The 22,755-nt window shown below is 39.9% G+C and overlaps 1 long non-coding RNA gene across 3 annotated transcripts in view; it reads right to left on the bottom strand.

The window, feature by feature from the left end:
• LOC145532423 (uncharacterized) overlaps positions 1–22,755 on the bottom strand; it is a 600,217-nt gene that overhangs the window by 395,904 nt on the left and 181,558 nt on the right. The window contains exon 9 of one of the 3 annotated variants that reach the window (XR_014073224.1): positions 19,614–21,057. The exons of the other annotated variants lie outside the window; for them this stretch is intronic. This is a non-coding gene — a long non-coding RNA (uncharacterized LOC145532423). Of the gene's footprint in view, positions 1–19,613; positions 21,058–22,755 lie in introns of those variants that run through there. 3 annotated transcript variants of the gene reach the window in all.

Genomic DNA, 22,755 nt, shown 5'->3' with positions numbered 1-22,755 from the left:
CCTGAGGAAAGAGAATGAGATGCAATGGGAAGGGATGTGAGGAGAGGAGCCACAATCCCTCCTTTCTATCCTGCCCTCCTCTGTGTGGACAGTAAAATCACTCAGCCAGGACTGTCCCAATTTTGCTATCTGTTGCCCAGCACATTAGTTTAAATTTATTGAACAACTATCATGTACCAGATACCTTCATATGCTCGCCTGTCGCCAAGATGTTCTTATCCACATTTTACAGATAAAAAATCTTAGGCTCAAAGAGCTTAGGCAACTTGACCAAGATTATAGACCTAGTAATGGCTCAAACCAGGATTCAAATCCATGGCTCACTGGTATCAAAGTCAGTGATACACATGTAAAGAGAAAATGCATAGTATTGTAATGGATTATGGAACAGGAACAAAATCTAGAAGTCCTGCCTTCAGTTCTCTACTAAGCCTTTATAACTCTAGTTCAAGAGGAAAGAGATGGTGGTCTTGCCTTGTAAGTTTAACCTAAACTAATTTCTTTAAACAGATGCTAATGGATCTGGTTAGACACGGGAGTACTAAGCAAAATGACTTGCTGAAAAAAAAAAATCCTATAAAATGGACACTCCCTAGTTTCCATTATATATATATACACACACACACATATATAACCATTTTATATCCATCTTTATATATCTATATATATTATTGAATATATCATATATTAATAATATATTATGAACAGTAGTATATATAATTTATGTAATAATTTATAAAGATATTTATACAATGGATATACAAATTTATGTATCACCGACTCAATGGACATGATTCTGAGCAAACTTAGGGAGACAGTGAAGGATAGGGAAGCTTCAGTTCAGTTACTCAGTCATGTCTGACTCTTTGCGACCCCATGGACTGCAGCACGCCAGGCCTCCCTGACCATCACGAACTTCCAGAGTTTACTCAAACTCATGTCCACCAAGTTGGTGATGCCATCCAGCTGTCTCATCCTCTGTCGTCCCCTTCTCCTCCCACCCTCAGTCTTTCTCAGCATTAGGCTCTTTTCTAATGAGTCAGCTCTTCGCATCAGGTGGCCAAAGTATTGGAGTTTCAGCTTCAGCATCAGTCCTTCCAAAGAATATTCAGGACTGATCTCCTTTAGGATGGACCGGTTGGATCTCCTTGCAGTCCAAGGGATGCTCAAGAGTCTTCTCCAACACCACAGCTCAAAAGCATCAACTCTTTGGTGCTCAACTTTCTTTATAGTCCAACTCTCACATCCATACATAACTACTGGAAAAACCATAGCTTTGACTAGATGGACCTTTGTTGGCAAAGTAATATCTCTGCTTTTTAATATGCTGTTTAGGTTGGTCATAACTTTTCTTCCAAGGCGCAAGTGTCTTTTAATTTCATGGCTGCAGTCACCATCTGCAGTGATTTTGGAGCCCCCCAAAATAAAGTCTGTCACCGTTTCCATTGTTTTCCCATCTATTTGCCATGAAGTGATGGGACCAGATGCCATGATCTTAGTTTTCTGAACGTTGAGTTTTAAGTCAAATTTTCACTCTCTTCTTTCACTTTCATCAAAAGGCTCTTTATTTCTTCTTCACTTTTGCCATAAGGGTGGTGTCATCTGCATATCTGAGGTTACTGATATTTCTTCCAGCAATCTTGATTCCAGCTTGTGCTTCATCTAGCCCAGCATTTCTCATGATGTACTCTGCATATAAGTTAAATAAGCAGGGTGACAATATACAGCCTTGACATACTCCTTTCCCTATTTGGAACTAGTCTGTTTTTCCATGTCCATTTTTAACTGTTGCTTCCTGACCTGCATACAGGTTTCTCAAGAGACAGGTCAGGTGGTCTGGTATTCCCATCTCTGTAAGAATTATGTTTGTTGTGATCCACACTGTCCAAGTCTTTGGCGTAGTCGATAAAGCAGAAGTAGATGTTTTTCTGTAACTCTCTTGCTTTTTTGATGATCCAGCAGATGTTGGCAATTTGATCTCTGGTTCCTCTGACTTTTCTAAATCCAGCTTGAACATCTGGAAGTTCACGGTTCACATACTTTTGATGGGGTCACAAAGGAGGACATGACTTAGCAACTGAAAAAAAACTATACATATATATAGAGAGAGAGTGGGGGGGTGGGGAGAACTCAATAGAGAATACAGAAAACTGCCACCAGAAATGCAGCAGAACTCTGTTTCTCATGGTGAAACTTCAGGCACCAACAGAGGAGGAGAGTTGAATTGACATCTAGCCATTCCTAAAAATCTCATATTAATACCAACATGACTGTTGTGATGACCGACAAAGACTTTGACTCAAGAACCCATTGAGAATGTGAGGAACAGACAATATAATGTCATCGGAAGAGGGACCAAATTTGGACAGTCCAGAAAGATTCCTCTGTCCACAGGGCCTTGCATCTCAAACTCAAGTCACACTGACAGGAACCAGAGGTGAGCCAGGGGACCTTCAAAGCTACAGGAGCGACATGGCATTTCTTGCTGGAGCTTTCATTTTACTTAAATTTGCATGATGATTTAGAAGAGAAAACCTCTTTTTCTCTTATTATAAAAGGAATTTTAGACATATTTTTATATTAAAGTAAGCAAAGATGCAAAACAATTCCTCCGTGGATTTTTAAACAAATAACATGCTTCTAAAAACATTTTGAGCTATGCCCCACCACCCCCAGTTAATTTCTATGATTTAACAACTAACATTTGCTAAATATATGCCAAGCCTAATGCCAACATTATGTTAGGTATGACAATGGCAATCAGCCTTGGAGACTCCCTGGGAGACTTGTTAAGATGCAGATTTCTGGGCCCACCCCCCAGAGTTTCTGATTTATGAAGTCTGTACTGGGACTTGGGAATTCATTTCTCACAAGTTCCCAGGTAATTCTGCTGCCAGTGGTCCAGGGGCCACACTTTGAAAACCATTACTAGGAGAAAAAATTTAAGAAGCACTGGATTCCTAGGTAATTAACACATTTGTGTCACTTTATAGATGCAAAAACTAAATCACAGGACTTCCCTCCTGGTGCAGTGGTTAAGAATCCGTCTGCTAAGGCAGGGGACACAGGTTCGCTCCTTGGTCCAGAAGCGTCCACATGCTGGTGCGGTACTGCACTCTGCAACAAGAGAAGCCACCACAGTCAGAAGCCTGCACACACTGCGACGAAGAGTAGCCCCCAACTCGCCGCAACTAGAGAAAGCCTGAGCAGTGCAACACGGGTCCAGTGCCGTCTAAAAATACACAATCAAATAAATAAGTTAACAAAACTAAATCACAGAGAGGAAAAATAATTTACCTACAATGCACAGCTAGTTAATGACCAAGAGTTATTATTTTGCTCCTATGCATCTTGCTTTGCTTTAAGATTCTCAGAACACCAGACAGACGAGATTATTTAAAGGAATGGAAATTACAGACCACAAATTTTCTTCTGTCCTTGTGGTAGCACTCTAGCTGTTGAACTTTTATTCCTCTATAAAACTTTTTAAAGCAACCTTAAGTTCAATAAAACCAAAGCTGTGCTACACTGAAGGACAAGCATTTCTTGACCCTTTATTCTGGCACCTCTCTGTAGTAACTGTCAAAACTAGAAGCAGGACCCAAAGACACACTTGTCAGAAACGAGCAACTCATGGCTCAAATGAACAATGAGAGAGCAACCACTGAAAGACAAATGCAAAGTCTAAAGGTTCTGTGTTGAATGAGCAGAATGTGAGACTGAATTTCAGAAAACACGGAAATTTCACAAACAAGCCACATGTCTCTGTCAGTTTTTAGCACCCAAAACTGTTTCAATGACATTGAATAGTGGCCCTCCGTCTGCAAATCATTAACACCATTATTAAACAAAATTACTTTCAAAAAGTAGACAGCTGATAGAAAGTTAAACTAGGCAGTTACAGTAATCATCAGTGTGGAAAAGGAAAACTCACTTATTCAAATATTCTTTAAAAAAAACTAAACATCGATTCCACTAAAAGAAGAATAAAAAGGACTGAAATAAAGTAAAAAAAAATTTTACCTAGGGAAGATGATGACAAAGGCATATTTGACTTAGTTTTCTGTTGTGTAAAAACAAACAAACAAAAATCACCACACATTTTGTGGCTTGAAACAATATCCACTTATTATCTCATATCTCTACAGGTCAGAAGTTCCAGTGGCCTTAATAGGTCTCACAGGCCAAAATCAAGATACTGGCAAAATTGTACTCTTTTCTGGAGACTGTAGGGAAGACTCTGCCTCCAAGGTTATTTAGGCTGTTGGCAGCATTCAGTTCCTTTTGTTTATAGGACTGGGAGTCCTGTTTTCTCTGGTTGTTGGCAGGGACCATTCTCAGATCTCAGAGGTCACTCTCAAGCCCTGATTCCCTGGCCTCCTCCATCTCCATAGAGAATAACCATGTTGAGTCCTCTCACATCCTGAATTTTTCTCTTCTGCTGCCAGTTGGAGAAAATACTCCACATTTACAGGATTCATGTGATATAACTGAGCACTGATAATCTTCCTATCTCAAATTCAACTGATTAATTGCATTCACAAAATCCCTTTCATCTGTAAGAGAATCGTGAGAATAACATCAGAGAACAAAGGTCACTGGGTCCACCTACAGAATTATGCCTACACAGTTCCTAATACCTGCCAGCCAAGTGTGAGCACATGTATGCTTGTAGCCACACAGTGGTGCACTTAGATTTCCATTATAAAAAAAACAAAAAATATAAAACTGGGGGAAAATGTATATCGTCAGTGTGAACCATGGGGAGATCAGCTAAACAAGTGAGAAAATTTGAAGACTTACAGCCATGCCTGGATTGAGAAAAAACCCAACATGACTTTGAAGAGCAAATCATGAGAACGAAGATCCTTGTAACATCCCCTAACTTGAGGGGTAGAAGCTGGAGAACCCGGGGTCATGGGCAGTGGTACTGTCATGTACCACCATCATGGTCATCTCCAGATCTCTGGTGTAGTTGGCTAAATCAGGTGTCATTGGCTCAACTGAGCAGGAAGCTTACACAGTGCTGACTCTCAGAGTGTGCTGATGGGGAAAATCCAGTTAGACAGGTGAGGGAGCTCAGCTGTGACCGTGTCCCTCTGAGGTCGCTAGCTCCAAGCAAACAGCTGTTCCATCAGCAAATATTTACACAGTTCTAGGCACTGAGAATGCAATCAAGAATGAGACATATGAGGCCCCTCATTTCATAGAGATTCCAATCTAAAGGAAAAGAATAACAAAAATAAGAATTGCATAAACTAGATGATTTATGATTGTGATAAGTGCTATGGAAACTATAAAATGGAGATGCAGTTGACAGTGATGGGGACAAGCATGGCCAAAAGGAGACATTTGAGGTGAGAAGTGAACACTGAAAAGAGGACAGCAAGAAAGTCTGGGTGCAAAGAAAGGGTGTTTTGAGAGAAGGGCGTTTCTGGAGTAAGGCGGTGAGAACAAGCCTCGTAAGAGAGCTCCTCTGTCCCACGTTAAGGAAGCAAAAGAGATTAACAGGTGGTGCGACTTCCAAGATCATTTAGGGCCACACAACAGAGAGCCTCCTGAGCAGCGAGGAGTTTGGATTTTATGCCAAATATGCTGGGAAGCCAACAGGCAATTTCAAGCTGGTGAGTAAAATAATCTCGTTTATGTTCGTAAGAGATCTCTTTACCTACTGTGTGAAAAGGGGCAGGGGGCCAAGAAGGAGTCTACTGCAAAGGTCTGATGAGAGCTGTACTAGTCTATAAAGTTAGTACGAATCATTGAATGATAGGTTTAAAAGGCATTAGGTAAATAAAGTTACTGGTAGTTCAAAAGAAAGTTCAAAGAAAAAGTTGCTTGAATAAAAGGTACTTTGTAAACAGGGACTTCTCCCATGCCTCAGCAGGTAAACAATCCAGCTGCAACACAGGAGACACGGGAGACACGGGTTCTATCCCTGGGTCGGGAAGATCCCCTGGAGGAGGAAAATGACGATCCAGGCCAATATTCTTACCTGAAAAATCCTGTGGACGGAGGAGCCTGGCAGGCTACAATCCAAAGCGTCGTGAAGTGTCGGACATGACGGAGAGACTAAGCATGAATTCTTATGAACAAGAGAGATTTTGCTGCTGCTGCTGCTAAGTCGCTTCAGTCGTGTCCGACTCTGTGCGACCCCATAGACGGGAGATTTTAGATGATGATTAACTCACATTTGAAACCCATTTCAGGAATTCACTGTCCTGATGTGACTAAAGACAGCTTGTTGTTGTGTTGTTTAGTTGCTCAGTCGTGTCTGACTCTTTTGCGACTCCATGGACTGTAGCCCACCAGGCTCCTCTGTCCATGGAATTTTCCAGGCAAGAACACTGGAGTGGGGTGCCATTTCCTTTTCCAAAAGACAACTTACACAGTGAAAATAGGAGTCAGAAAACATTCCATTAAAAAAGATCAAATAAATGGCAAAAGTCCTTCTCTAGATGAGCAGACAGACACACTGGGATACATCCACATAAAACACTCCTATTCAGTCATAAGACTCAAGGAAAGATACAAATTAATCTTAAATGCATATTGATAGGTGAAAGAAGTCAGTCTTAAGAAGCCACATAACTGTCTGGTTCCATCCACATGACACTCTGTAAGAGGCCGACTCCAGTACTGTGCCGTGCTTAGCTGCTCAGCCGTGTCTGACTCTTTGCGACCCTGTGGACGTGGCCCACCAGGCTTCTCCATCCATGGGAATTCTCCAAACAAGATCACAAACAGGAGATTAAATGCCTAAAATAACTCAATTCTCTAACAGGAGAAGTTAGCTCAAAGAGATATCCTAAAATATATGAAAAGGAAAAGATACTGAAATTAGGAAAAAGATGATATTAAAGGTTAGAAGAGAGACTTTCAAAAGAACATAATATGAATCAAGACGGAAAAAGTGGAGCACACAAGTAGAAAAGCAATAGTTAGAGACATTTTAGAAGAAAATTATATAAACTGTAATAGAGGTCACAGATATGGTTTTTTGGAGCTGCATCTACTTTAGAGGTCTAGAAATTTTACACAATACATCCTTTCAATTGTACTCAAAATGCTGAGGATTTCGAAAACCTGAGTAGATTTGTGGTTTCTAGTATGTATTTATAAGATAGAAAGAAGCTAGAGGAGAGGAGAGAAGCAAGGGGGAAAAAGGGCTAAAAGCAAAAGGAAACAAAGGTAAGGAAGTTATCAGGAGTACTGCCCTTATTTATGGGAAAGAAATGATTTAAAATGTGTAACATTCGGTCTTATTGTGATAATTGCAGCAAAATCTCTTATTTCCCTGAGAATCCGTGTGTGTGTGCATCTATGTGTGTGTGCACATCTGTGCAGTTGGGTGGTAGATGCAATGTATAATGCTAAACTTAGTTTAAAGATAAGCACTAGATGTCTCCTATGTTTAGATTACATAGAAAAGTGAGTAAAGAACTTTTTAAAGTAGTTAAATCATAAGTCTGATATAATAATAATAAAATAATAATAATAATTTAAAAAGGCAAAGTAGTTGTCTAGTTGCTAAGTCCCGTTCAAGTCTTTTCTGACCCCATGGACTGTAGTCTGCCAGGCTCCTCTGTCCAGGGGTTTCCCAGGCAAGAATACTGGAGTGGGTTGTCATTTCCTGCTCCAAGGGATATTCCCAGCCCAGGGATCGAACCCACGTCTCTTGCATTGGCAGGCAGGTTCTTTCTCACTGAGCCACCAGGGAAGCCCTTAAATAGAAGGATATCTATTTCATAGTTAACTATGTATCAGAGATGGGAATACAGAGGATATTTGCTTTCTGTTTTAAATTTGATTCAGCAAATAGTTAATCATTTATAGTTAGAAATGCCAATAGAAGTAGTTGAGCTCAGAATGTTTCCTCCACGCCAGGACTATCAGAGAATTCCATCGAATTATTTCAAGCAGCAGAGTCTCTAGAAAGAAAACCAACCTCCAGAAAAGCTGGTGAGAGCCAAGACAACAACCCACACTTTTAGAACAGCAGATGCTCCCTTAAGTCTGGTGCAGTGATATATGTGGTGGTGGCTTAGTCACTAAGTTGTGTCCATTCTTGCGACCCCATGGAGTACAGCCTGCCAGGCTCTTCCATCCATGGGATTTCCCAGGCAAAAATACTGGATTGCCATTTCCTTCCCAGGGAATTTTCCTGACCCAGTAATAACCCAAGTCCTGCACTGCAGGCAGATTATCTACCTCATGGAAAATTAGGGTCTGCTAAACCATTCCTCCACAGGGAGCAACATTCTACGCGAACCCCTGTTTCCCGTGATTCTGAATGAATACCTCTGTATTAACAGACTGTGAAGGAACTTCATGACCTCTGTCTGTGCCTCTTGGTCTTCCTCTGTGCCCATCAAACACTTCCCACTGCAGTATTTCCTACCATTTTAGAGGCTCTGGAGTCTCTCCCACCACCCTCTCCATCACTCGCAAGGTCCGGGCACACACGGCTGTCTCTCTGCTCTTTGTTCTTCAAACAGAGGTTCTTTGAACCCTTCAAACACTGGTTCTTTCCTTCCTCAAAAAGGATTCCCTCCACCTGAATCGCTCTTAGCCTTGCTGACTCCCTTTCTTCTCTCAGCTCTCAGCTCAGATGTCACTTTCTAAAACATCCTTTCTTCAGGTGCCCAAAAATGTATACCTCACCCAGATATTCCTTATCTTACACCCATTTTTTTTATTCCATCACAAATGAGGGCAAAAGCCACAAGTCTCCAGTTCGATATTGTTGACCCAAGCCTTGTAAAGTGTCAGGCACTCACAAGGACTCAAAAAGAGAGAGAGAGCACTGCTTTCACATGTGGACCAAACCAAACGGGACCACAGAGGGACAGCTTACGGCTTGAGCCTCAGTTAGAGTGGGGCTACAGCAAGGCGAGCTTCAAAATCACCTCCTGAAGAAGGCTGGGCTTGTCAAGCATATGTTATCATCTGACTAAAAAGATGTCCTGTAACATTCTGCCAATGAAGGACAATAACTGTTAGCATTAATACATTTTCATCTGGCATTTAGGCAAGATGGTTACGTGGAGTTACCTTCATATTTATCTACCAGTCCACTCCCTATCCAGTATCTGTGTTCACTAAGCAGAACACACACACACACACACACACATGTGTATATTTGTATTAATGGTAGCAAACTATTCATACAGTTTTACAGACGTACTAAACCTAAGAATATACTTTTTTTTAGTGAAGCATATTCTAGTGAATAAGGGTCATGCATTACTCCAGATACTGAAAAGTAACAGACAGGACAACTTCCCATCCTCAAAGTGATCACATTCTGATAAGTGAAGAAAGATTATAAGATGTAAAAAAGATGCAGTGAAATGGGACTATGGGACAGAGGCTGCCTGTGGCTTAGGGGATAAGGGACAGTATTTAAGAAGAGGTGACATTTGAACTGAAAGTTGAATAATAATAAGCAGCCGGTCATGGAAAGAACAGAGGGCAAAGAATGCCAGCCAGCAGGGTGCAGGGTGGTGCCAGTCTCTCAACAGCATGGCAACCAATATTCATCTACAAACAATATACCAGCTACATACTGTTCAATTATATGGATGTCATACTAGCTTCTGGTAAATATTTAGGTTGCTCTAATTTTTTATAATTACTGATGTAAAAGGCATTCATGTTTTATGTGCTAAAAAACATTTAAATCCTTATTCAAGCATTAAAATGACACAAAAGGTTTATTGATATGGAAAAATGCTTGTAATGGAATGTTAAATGAAAAAGATTATCAAGTAGCATGTAAATCTGACTGCGTATTTGTGGAAACACATATACAAAAATGTTAATTTATAATAAAAAGATAACTTACGGATGAGATAAACAACAAAATAATAAACACTTCAATATTGCTTATCTGTGACCAGTGGCCATGCAATGTATTTTATCTCCTTTTTTTATATTCTGAATTTTCTAGAAAGAAAATGTATAACTTGTAACAGCATATGACTGTTTCTAAGATAAAAAGCAGATTATAAATACTATATGAGTTGTTATTCTATTTTAAAAGAGAGTATGTGTATTTTTTATTTCTTTCTAGGCACTAAATGTGTGTATTTGTGTACATATTGAAATTGTTTCTCTAAATTGTGAAACTATAATTTCCTTTTTCTTATTTTATACAATTTGTATTTTCCACATTGAATAATGTATCAAGTTTACAATAGAAAATATTTGTCTAATTATTTTCTCAATAGAAAAAGAAAAGACCATATTTGCAGAACTTTTAAAATGCAGACACTATAAAGATGCAATTAAAATTGTGTCTATCTCTAATAATGATCAGAACTAATATTAAAATATGGTGGCTCAGAAGGTAGAAAGTCTGCCTGCAATGCAGGAGGTGCAGGTCGCTATATGGGTTGTGAAGATACTCTAGCGAAGGGAATGGCTACCCCCTCCACTATGCTTGTCTGGAAAATCCCATGAACAGAGGAGCCTGGTAGGCTATAGTTGGCTCCAGTCCATGGGTTTGCAAAGGGTGGGACACCACTGAACCAGTAACACTTCCTTTTCTTTCTGCTTGTAACAGTGATTAAAAACTAACATTCAGTTCAGCTCAGTCGCTCAGTCGTGTCTAACTCTTGGCAATCCCATGGACTCTTTGCAGCACGCCAGGCCTCCCTGTCCATCACCAGCTCCCGGAGCTCACTCACACTCATGTCCATTGAGTCGGGGATGCCATCCGACCATCTCACCCTCTGTTGTCCCTTCTCCTCCACCTTCAATCTTTCTCAGTGTTCATAAATAAAAATACACCATAGTGTAAGGGTCTATGGGTGCTTTTGTATTACAACGGAGCCAAGTAATTGAAAGAGATACCATATCATCCACAATCATAAACTATTCACCATCTGACCCTTAACAGAAAATACACTTCTGATATATTTACAAATTTTATATTTATGCTGTTTCCATCATCTAAGCATCTTTGTATAATACATTATAACTAGTATTTTTGAAACTAGTTGAAATTTCATATGTAAATATCTGTGCATATTTATATATAGTCTAATATTAGTTTGCTACGACAAATGCATTCTCTTGGCAAAACTCTATTAGCCTTTGCTCTGGTTCATTCTGTACTCCAAGCCAAATTTTGTCTGTTACTCCAGGTCTTGACTTCCTACTTTTGCATTCCAGTTCCCTATAATGAAAAGGACATCTTTTTTGTGTGTTAGTTCTAGAAGGTCTTGTAGGTCTTCATATAGAACCGTTCAACTTCAGCTTCTTTAGCATTACTGGTCGGGGCATAGACTTGGATTACTGTGATGTTGAATGGTTTGCCTTGGAAATGAACAGAGATCATTCTGTCATTTTTGAGACTGCATCCAAGTACTGCATTTCAGACTCTTTTGTTGACTTATGAGGGCTACTCCATTTCTTCTAAGGGATTCTTGCCCGCAGTAGTAGATATAATGGTCATCTGAGTTAAATTCACCCATTCTGGTCCATTTCAGTTCACTGATTCCTAAAATGTCAATGTTCACCCTTGCCAACTCCTGTTTGACCACTTCCAATTTGCCTTGATTCATGGACCTAACATTCCAGGTTCCTATGCAGTATTGTTCTTTATGGCATCAGACCTTGCTTCTATCACCAGTCACATCCACAACTGGGTGTTTTTTTCTTTTTGTTTGTTTTTTTTGCTTTGGCTCCATCTCTTCATTCTTTCTGGAGTTATTTCTCCACTGATCTCCAGTAGCATACTGGGCACCTACCGACCTGGGGAATTCATCTTTCAGTGTCCTATCTTTTTGCCTTTTCATACTGTTCATGGGGTTCTCAAGGCAAGAATACTGAAGTGGTTTGCCATTCCCTTCTCCAGTGGACCATGTTTTGTCAGAACTCTCCACCATGACCCATCCTTCTTGGGTGGCCCTACATGGCATGGCTCAGTTTCACTGAGTTCGACAAGGCTGTGGTCCATGCAATCAGATTGGTTAGTTTTCTGTGATTGTGGTTTTCAGTCCTTCTGCCCTCTGATGGAGAAGGATAAGAGGCTTATGGAAGCTTCCTGATGGGACAGACTGACTGAGGGGGAAACTGGGTCTTGTTCTGATGGGCGGGGCCATGCTCAGTAAATCTTTAATCTATTTTCTGTTGATGGGGGGGGGACTGTGTTCCCTCCCTGTTATTTGACCTGAGGTCAAACTATGGTGGAGAGAAGGAAAATAAGGGTGACTCCCTTCAAAAGATCCCCCCCACACACTGCTGCACTCAGTGCCCCCAACCCTGCAGCAGGCCACCTCCAACCCACACCTCTGCCAGAGACTCCTGGACACTCACGGGCAAGTCTGGGTCAGTCTCTTATGGGGTCACTGCTCCTTTCTCCTGGGTCCTGATGCACACGAGATTTTGTTTGTGTCCTCCAAGAGTCGGTTTCCCCTGTCTGTGTAAGTTTTGGCGGCTCTATGCTGGGTTAATGGCGACCTCCTCCAAGAGGGCTTATGCTCTACCCAAGTCTACTGCACCCAGAGCCCCTGCCTCTGAAATTCACTGCTGACCTGTTCCTCCACAGGAGACACTCAAACACAGTTCTGTCTCAGTCTCTGAGGGGTCCTGGTGCACACAAGGAGAATGCACTGGTCACAGCAAACACCCTCTTCCAACAACACAGGAGAAGACTGTACACATGGACATCACCAGATGGTCAACACAGAAATCAGACTGATTATATTCTTTGCAGCCAAAGATGGAGAAGCTCTATACAGTCAGCAAAAACAAGACCGGGAGCTGACTATGGCTCAGATCATGAACTCCTTATTGACAAATTCAGACTGAAATTGAAAACACTAGGGAAAACCACTAGACCATTCAAGTATGACCTAAATCAAATCCCTTACAATTATACGGTTGAAATGATCAATAGATTCAAGGGATTAGATCTGATAGAGACAGTGCCTGAAGAACTATGGGGGGAGGTTTGTGTGACACTGTACAGGAGGCAGTGATCAAGACCATCCCCAAGAAAAAGAAATGGAAAAAGGCAAAATGGTTGTCTGAGGAGGCCTTACAAACAGCTGTGAAAAGAAGAGAAGCAAAAGGCAAAGGAGAAAAGGAAAGTTATACCCATTTGAATGCAGAGTTCCAAAGAACAGCAAAAAGAGACAAGAAAGCCTTCCTTAGTGATCAATGCAAAGAAATTTTACATCATTAATATTATTTTTAATTCAATCTTTGTAACCAGAAAAAAAAAAATTCTTAGCTCATGAACTGTACAAAACCAGACAGTAAGCTGGATTTGGGCCCCAGGTCACAGAGTAGGAGTCCATCTCTTTGCTTCTGCTGACTTCTTTTGACACAGTGTGAGTCACGCATAAAGATTCAGACCCTGTTAACCTCAGGTGGTGACACCATGTTGTTACTTTTCTGATCTGAAGACAGACTGCAGATTCTGTTAGAAACTTTCCCACTTAAATTTTCCACAGGCATTGAACTGAAATGTGCTTTTTACCATCAAACCAAATTTCAATTTCATCCTAAAGAAATACTGCTCTGGCAGAGAACAGACTCCCTAAATTTTCCAGGAAGTACCTAAGGGGCAGCTTTTAAGCTAACATTAATGTCATTGAGAACTGCCCAGCACAGGCTGTGTTCTCAGGTGACAAACAGTCGGCAGCAGGTTGACTGAAACAACTCGAGGGTTAGAAGAGACAAACTGCGTGAAGACCTCCGCCAAATGGGAGATCAATGTCACAAAAGCTGGTGATTTCTCACACTTTCCTCTTCAGAAACCATGTTTGATGAGATAATTCAAATAAATGGCGTGTGAGGATAGCATGTAGCAATGCACAAAAAGTTCATCTGACATTTTTAGACTGCTTTTAAATGCTCAGTTTCATATATATCTGTATACTTAATCTAGTACCAGCAATGAGCAATAATTGAAGTTTAGCAACTGCCATATAAATAATTGTGACCCTGATTTACAAAAATGCACGTTCAAACTTACAAGGTAAAATATGGCAGAGAGATAGCCACAGATCTCAGGGAAAATACTTTTACAGCCAGTGAACAGTTATAATTCAGGACATTTAATTAAGTTCCAAGACTCTAACAGATAGTTATTCATTGCAATGAAAATGCTTTATACACCATGAACATTTGAATAGTCAGTACTATTTTTCCAAGGAAGTTTTGTCCAAAAGAAGTTAGTAATTGATGAGATTACAGTAGGTTGCCCCTTCCCATCTGAAAAAAGCATGGACCTCTCTTAGTATGCTAAAGCCCCGGAAATAAAAAATTTCAATATACATTCCCATTCTTGTTTTCAGATGTTTTTCTGAAGTTATTTAGTAGGTGAAATACTGAGTTCTAGAGTGATTTAAAAATTGAATTATTTTTCTAAATCTATTCAGTACACATCCGGTAGCAGAGAATACAGTGTTTTCTATTTCAATCATCCACAACTGATCTGAATACGCATGCCCCCAGAACTATGCACATTTTACCAAGACACAAAGTTGTGTGTGCTGAAGATGGACAATCATAATTTCAAAAAAGTTAAATGATTACCTTGTAAATAGCCAATAAAATTATTTTTTTTTAATTTTGCCTGTTTTACATGTGGATAAAAATAAGGATTTTAGTAAACTAGTCACAAAAATTTTAAAAAATGATTGTCTGTATAATGGTGACATATTATGAAAAAACATGATGGTTGATGAACAGAAAACTTTAGAGCAAAGTTAAGAGACTCTATCATCACTTCAGTATTTGTAGACTTGAGATGTGAGAGATGACTATGGAGGGTATTACTGGTAAATATCAATGATCTGAAGCTTAATAGAGAGTGTAATGATGGATGGATGTTTGGATTCAATCTCATATATAGTATACCTTAATGATGATAGTGATGATGACAGTAATAACGATGATGGTGATACTGTGAGTACATCAAATATGCTACACATTGTCAGGGTAGCCAGAGTTACACTGACCAGAACATATTCCTTTTAGTGGGTAGGGCAGGGAAGCAAGGTTTTAAAGTTATCCATCCCCAACTCCAAAGTTATACTGTTATTTTTGGTCAATTAAAGTCAGATGTTCATACATTATATTTTAAGGTTTTATACACACACACACACACACACACACACACACACACACATATGTTTTAAATATATATATACAGGAAGAGCCTGGTGGGCTACAGTCCATGGGGTCACAGAGAGTTGGACACGACTTAGTGATTGAACAACAGCAACAATACATACATATATACTGGTATATATAAAAAATATACAAACTATGACAACAGTTTGAAGATGCAAGTCTAGATTAATATTAAAAATTAATCAATGTAATTTCATTGTTAATACATGCAACAATCTTGATGAATCTTGAGGGAATTATGCTGAATATTTTTTAGAAGTCTTAAAATGTTACATACTATACAGTTTTATTTCTGTAACATTTTTGAAATAACTCAACTACAGAAATGGAGAACATTAGTTGTTGGCTGTCAGAGGTTATGGATGGAGATGCTACTGGGGTGAAAATGGATCTACAAAATGTCAACAGAACAAACCCGTGTAGTGATGGAAACATTTTGATTTTTGATTGTATTTGTAATGCTAATATCCTGATTATGCTACTGTTTTACAGTTTTGCAAGATCTTACTTTTGATTATATTTCGAGGGGAAACTGAGTAGAAAATACAAAGTATCTCAATATTACTTCTTACAGTTCAGTTCAGTTCAGTCGCTCAGTCGTGTCCAACTCTTTGCGACCCCACGAATCGCAACACGCCAGGCCTCCCTGACCATCACCAACTCTCGCAGTCTACCCAAACCCATGTCCATCGAGTCGGTGATGCCATCCAACCATCTCATCCTCTGTCGTTCCCTTCTCCTCCTGCCCCCAATCCTTTCCAGCATCAGGGTCTTTTCCAATGAGTCAACTCTTCGCATGAGGTGGCCAAAGTATTGGAGTTTCAGCTTCAACATCAGTCCTTCCAATGAACACCCAGGACTGATCTCTTTTAGGATGGACTGGTTGGATCTCCTTGCAGTCCAAGAGACTCTCAAGAGTCTTCTCCAACACCACAGTTCAAAAGCATCAATTCTTTGGCGATCAGCTTTCTTTGTAGTCCAAATCTCACATCCATACATGCCCACTGGAAAAACCATAGCCTTGACTAAATGGACCTTTGTTGGCAAAGTAATGTCTCTGCTTTTCAATATGCTGTCTAGGTTGGTCATAACTTTCCTTCCAAGGAGTAAGCGTCTTTTAATTTCATGGCTGCAATCACCATCTGCAGTGATTTTGGAGCCCCAAAAAATAAAGTCAGCCACTGTTTCCACTGTTTCCCCATCTATTTCCCATGAAGTGATGGGACCGGATGCCATGATCTTAGTTTTCTGAATGTGGAGCTTTAAGCCAACTTTCTCACTCTCCTCTTTCACTTTCATCAAGAGGCTTTTTAGTTCCTTTTCCCTTTCTGCCATAAGGGTGGTGTCATCTGCATATCTGAGGTTATTGATATTTCTCCCGGCAATCTTGATTCCGGCTTGTGCTTCTTCCAGCCCTGTGTTTCTCATTACTTCTTACAACTGGTAGATATCTAATTATCTTAAAAATCAAAGTTTAATTTATAATAAATGAATAAATGAGAGTCTATTGCTTAAATGTTCATAGAGCATTTTCACATCTATTATTTTCTCAATCGTTTCACTGGTCTACAAGTTAGGATTCACAATAATCATCTTATTTAGCAAGTTTGGAAACAGAGACTCACAGACCCCTTGTGGTTGCCAAGGGGAGAGGGCAGAGGGTTGGACTGGGAGTTTGGGGTTGGCAGATGCAAACTGTTATATATAGAATGGATCAACAATAAGATCCTACTCTATAGCACAGGGAACTATATTCAATCTCCTTTGATAAACCATAATGGAAAAGTATATGAAAAATAATACATATTATAAATATAATTATTACATGTTATAATATGTCATAAAATACATAAAAATGTATAAAATAATATACATGTACACAGAACATAATATATAATATAAAATATATTTGTATAACCGAATCACTTTGCTATATACCAGAAACTAACACAGCACTGTAAGTCCACTATACTTTCATCTAAACAGCTAACTAAATAAATAAATTTGGAAACTGTAATTCAGCAGACTCACTCACGATCAACAAAGGCTAAACTGACACCCTAACTTTAGATTCCCAACTTCCTACAGCAAACACTTTCCATTTCGCTTCCCCAATGCTGCCAACAGGATGCACTTCCTTGCACACATAAAAATAAAGCTCACAACTTTCAAAATATGCCAACTGGTTCATTTCAGTCATATTGTGACTGTTTTTCTCATGTGATCAAGAGAAAAAGTGAACATTTAAACAAAATTTGATAAAATGAATTATATACAAATTGAGGAATTAAAACTGAGAAATGAATGTAACTTTGCTTCTAATTTATTGATTTTTTGCTTATTTTTCTCACTTGTATTAATAAATAACTCTTCAAGTCAACTACATTATTTTCATTAGAAAAAGTTGTTAAATTTACATTTAAATTTCTCTTTAATGGTTTAAGGAGCAAGGAGGTTTTTGGCTTACTTAAGATAATACAAATTGGGTTCAAGAAGGGCACATACGTACAGCTATGGCTAATTCATGTTGATGTATGACAGAAATCAAAACAGTATTGTAAAGCAGTCATCAATCAATTAAAAATAAATATAATTTTAAAAAGGTAATATAATTGAAAAAATACTATCATTACATTTGTTGGAATGTTTTCGTAATAGCAAAACACTGAAAATGATAAACAATTCTAACAAATAAACATTAACTCAGCTATCAACCCAAGTACTATAAAACCATCGACAAGGGAAATGTATGAAATGCTCATGGAAAATGTAATTTCTGATACAGTTTATAAATGTATATGCACAGCATAACCTGTGGTATGCAAATTTGAGGAAATAATTATATACATTTTTATAAATACACACACAAAGAGAAAAATGCTAGAAAAATTTATATTAAATATTGTAACAGCTGACTGAAGAAATTCACCCATTCCAGAATGTCAACATTCACTCTTGCCATCTCCTGTTTGACCACTTCCAATTTGCCTTGATTCATGGACCTAACATTCCAGGTTCCTACGCAATATTGCTCTTTACAGCATCGGACTTTGCGTCTATCACCAGTCACATCCACAGTTGGGTACTGTTTTTGCTTTGGCTCCATCCCATCATTCCTTCTGGAGTTATTTCTCCACTGACCTCCAGTAGCATATTGGGCACCTACCGACCTGGGGAGTTCCTCTTTCAGTGTGCTATCTTTTTGCCTTTTCATACTGTTCATGGGGTTCTCAAGGCAACAATACTGAAGTGGTTTGCCATGCCCTTCTCCAGTGGACCACATTCTGTCAGACCTCTCCACCATGACCCATCCGTCTTGGGTGGCCCCACCTGTCTTGGGTGGCCCCACCCGGCATGGCTTAGTTTCACTGAGATAGACAAGGCTGTGGTCCATGTGATCAGATTAGCTAGTTTTCTGTAATTTTAGTTTCAGTGTGTCTGCCCTCTGATGTCCTCTTGCAACACCTACCGTCTTACTTGGGTTTCTCTTACCTTGGACGTGGGGTATCTCTTCATGGCTGCTCCAGCAAAGTGTAGCTGTTGCTCCTGACCTTGGACAAGGGGTATCTACTCACGATGGCCCCTCCTGACCTTGAATGTGTCAGACTTTATTTTTGGGGGCTCCAAAACCACTGCAGATGGTGATAGCAGCCATGAAATTAAAAGATGTTTACTCCTTAGAAGGAAGGTTATGACCAACCTAGACAGCATATTTAAAAGCAGAGACATCACTTTGCCAACAAAGGTCTGTCTAGTCGAGGCTATGGTTTTTCCAGTGGTCATGTATGGATGTGAGAGTTGGACGGTGAAGAAAGCTGAGCGCCGAAGAATTGATGCTTTTGAACTGTGGTGCTGGAGAAGACTCCTGAGAGTCCCTTGGACTGCAAGGAGATCCAACCAGTCCATCCTAAAGGACATCAGTCCTGGGTGTTCATTGGAAGGACTGATGTTGAAGCTGAAACTCCAATACTTTGGCCACCTCATGCAAAGAGTTGACTCATTGGAAAAGACCCTGATGCTGGAAAGGATTGGGGGCAGGAGGAGAAGGGGATGACAGAGGATGAGATGGTTGGATGGCATCACCGACTCGATGGACATGGGTTTGGGTAGACTGCGGGAGTTGGTGATGGTCAGGGAGGTCTGGCGTGCTGTGATTCATGGGGTTGCAAAGAGTTGGACACGACTGAGCGCCTGAACTGAACTGAACTGACTGAAGAAAATATGGCCGTGTTGTGCTATATCGCTAAAGTCATGCCCGACTCTTTGCCACTGCATGGACTGTAGCCCACTAGGTTCCCCCATCCATGGGATTCTCCAGGAAGGAAAGCTGGAGTGTGTGGCCCTGCCCTCCTCCAGGGGATCTTCCCGACCCAAGCATCAAACGTGAGTCTCCTGCACCGACAGGTGGGTTTTTTTTACCACTAGTGCCACCTGGGAAGCCCAAAGAAAATATTATGCATTGCTTTTTACTTCTCTAATTTTTCCATTTTATTTTCCAAACCAACAAACATAGATTACTATTATATGGCAGGGAAAAGTTACTTTAAAACATTAATAAGGCACAGAATACGTGAAAATCAGCACAACCAAAAACAGTGTGAGCTCTGTTTCCTATTAACCAAGTACACAGTGATATTTCATGATGGAGTATAATCATTATCTCTTAGGTGTGAGGGAAAACAGAAATGAAATTCCTCTTAAACTTGACATAACCTGGCTGAACAGATGAGACTGAAAGGGCTTAAGATGACAGGTACTGCGAGTGGGGCCCACCGCCAGGGTTCCAGCACAATGCTGTGCTGAAACTTCCTCATCAAAGGGATGGACCTCCCTGGTTCAGAGGAAGATACCCCTTTTTGACAGGCAAGTCCATTTCAACAGTATCATTAGCACAACAATGCTTCTGATGAGCAATTTTCAGCTGATGAATGTTCTAACTTTTTACATCGATATTGCTTTCATTTTCTCCCAAAACTGCTAAACAGGAAAGTGGTAAAGTGTGCCAATCAACCCCTACTACTGACAATCAGGATACATTTTGACATGATTGAAGGATCTTGGAATGGTGGACCAGCAATTTGTTTCCTGTGGGGAGTCTCCAAAATGAACTACATGTGCCCCTAATTGTATTAAACTCACTTTCTTTTTTGATTGTAGTGCATCAGAGTTTCTTCTGATCCTTTTAGTTCATCCTTCCCTGTTTCATTAGTAAATATGAAAATAGTTCTTTCCCAAACTCAGAATTTCAGAAAAAAAGATGTATTCAACTGATGTCTCCAAAGTGATACTACCATGGTAAGAAAAATACCACCACAGGACTGAAATATACATCAAAGACTGCTTCGTAACTGGAAAAATAGAAGACAGAGTTTGTTAAACATTTCACTTCGGCGGAACCCCAAGGAAGAGACATGCGTAGGGCTTGTCCGGGGTCGCCTCACCTGGTTCACTGAGAGTGTGCATGTCTCTCCTGACTAGTTTTCGTCACTGTCCTCAGTGCTATCGTGTTACTCACTTGGACATAATTTTCCATCCCTGCTATCCGACCCAAGGAAATGGTGGTGTCCGAAGCCAAGTGGGAGGACCTCGTACCAGGCAGACATACAGGGGAAATAACTGAGGCCAGGGAGGAGAGGCCTTCTGCTCACCCCAGCCCATGCTGTGCAGAGACGGCTTTCAACGCGACCTGCTACTTGAATGTTGATGATAACTTTTTTAAAAGAAAGAAAAGAACTTCTCTTAAAATCATGGCCTTAAACAAACACCTGGACCCTTTCTGACCGAAGTTGATTCCATCCTGACATCAGGCCGCCGCAGGTTTCAAGCTTCCTGCCGGTCCGGAGGCCAACGCCCGTCTCTCTCAATCTCCATTCCCTGGATCAAGGGAATTCTGTCTTCCATATGTGTCTGTAAATAAAGTTTTATTATAATGCAAGCCATGCCCATCTGTTTACACATTGCCCCAAGTCACTTTCCAGCCACAACAGCAGAGCTGAGGAGCAGAAACCACCTGGCCTGCGACGCCAGGAACGTTTACAGAACTGGCCAATTTCTTCCCTAAGCACTAACCAAACTTCTGCTTCATGAAACTCTAGCTTCAGTCCTTCTGAGAATCTTTCCCCCTGAAATACTCTCCCTCCTGGCTTTCAGGCTAGTTTCTTTTCATCTTTCAGGCTAAGCTTTCATATCTATATTTTTCCTTACTCTTACCTGTTATTTGCCCAAAAAAGCACTCATCATAACCAATTATTTTATTAATTGTCCTTCTTCCCCTCTAGAATATGCTATCTGTAATTTTATTTCCAGTGCTTGGTACCGTAATTGGAATATAAACTGTTTATCAAATACATGTTGAATCAAGGCTAAGCACAGAACAAATTCTCAATAAAGAGTTGGAAGAAGATGGCTTGGATTATAGTATTAATAGGTCTCCAATGAATATGTATTGAAGGAAATGAGAACAGAAAGACAGAGAAGGGGAAAAGGTTCACTCCAAAGTAAAACATAATAGCTATGACTCTATCTGCAAATGTAATCATTATCTCTAGATAATATGGTAAAAATATGAAGTCCTGGGTTTCTTTCTTGGCCCCATTATTCACGGTGAAATTCTGAATAAGCCTCTGAAGTCCTGTTTTAGAATTCATACCTCTGAAAGGCAAATTTGATATAGAAGATCCAAAGTCCCTATGATTCTTAATATTTGATGACAATAGAAACTCAAGATGATTTTTACAAGCTAATTTTTAAGCACAGTGCTATAGAGTTGTTTTTGGTTTACCTGTTTGTCTTGAAATTGAACTTCGATTTTTCCTGTGGGGTACTATGCTCTTTCTATGGGTGAGCCTTACCCCCTAGCTCTGGTTGTAGATACATGAATCACAACTGGTTATTCAGACAGCTCTATCTCACACACATATTAGTTGGGTCTTTCACGGGTATAATACCGAAGACAAGCTAACAAAACTTAATTCTAAGACTTCAGAGAAAACAGTCAGAAAGAAAACCCACTTTTCACTAGGACTGTGAGCTACAAGGGAATATATGTCTATAGTTGCCAGGGAGCCCTAAGTAGAGTGAGAGAGAGCTTACAGAGGAGCCAACAGATAAAGAGCTAAACCCAGGAAATAGGAAGGAAGATGCACTCTCAAAATCCTTCGATCCCCCAGAACCAGCCAGGCCTAAAGCTTGGGCAACATTAGATGTTCAGGTCATGTGAATTAGTATTAATAAATTCTTTCTTTGCTTAAGTCATTACAAATTTAATTTGTTTGACTTTCAACCAAAAGTCTCAGACAATACAAAAATATTATCTCTGCTTTTCTGTACAAATTTCTTTTTTAAATGATTTTTTTCTGCTTGATCTTTAAGTCTCAATTGCCTGTTTGTCTACTTCTCTTCTCACTTTTCCTTGACATTTCTCAGTCTCTGATAGCTAATCATTGCCAAAAGCTTCAATCAATGGAAAACATAAAACTAAACTTGGAAATGAATATTTCCTTGCTCTCAGGATCTGGACATCTGTCAACAGTAATTATCATGTGTAAATCATTAAAAATAATTGAGTTGCTAGGAAAAAACTTATTATCACTGTGCCACCAATCT

This window comes from Giraffa tippelskirchi, chromosome 13, assembly GCF_054371585.1.
Source record: "Giraffa tippelskirchi isolate mGirTip1 chromosome 13, T2T-mGirTip1v1.2.pri, whole genome shotgun sequence".
NCBI lineage: Eukaryota > Metazoa > Chordata > Mammalia > Artiodactyla > Giraffidae > Giraffa > Giraffa tippelskirchi.
This window is presented reverse-complemented; position numbering and strand designations above follow the sequence as displayed.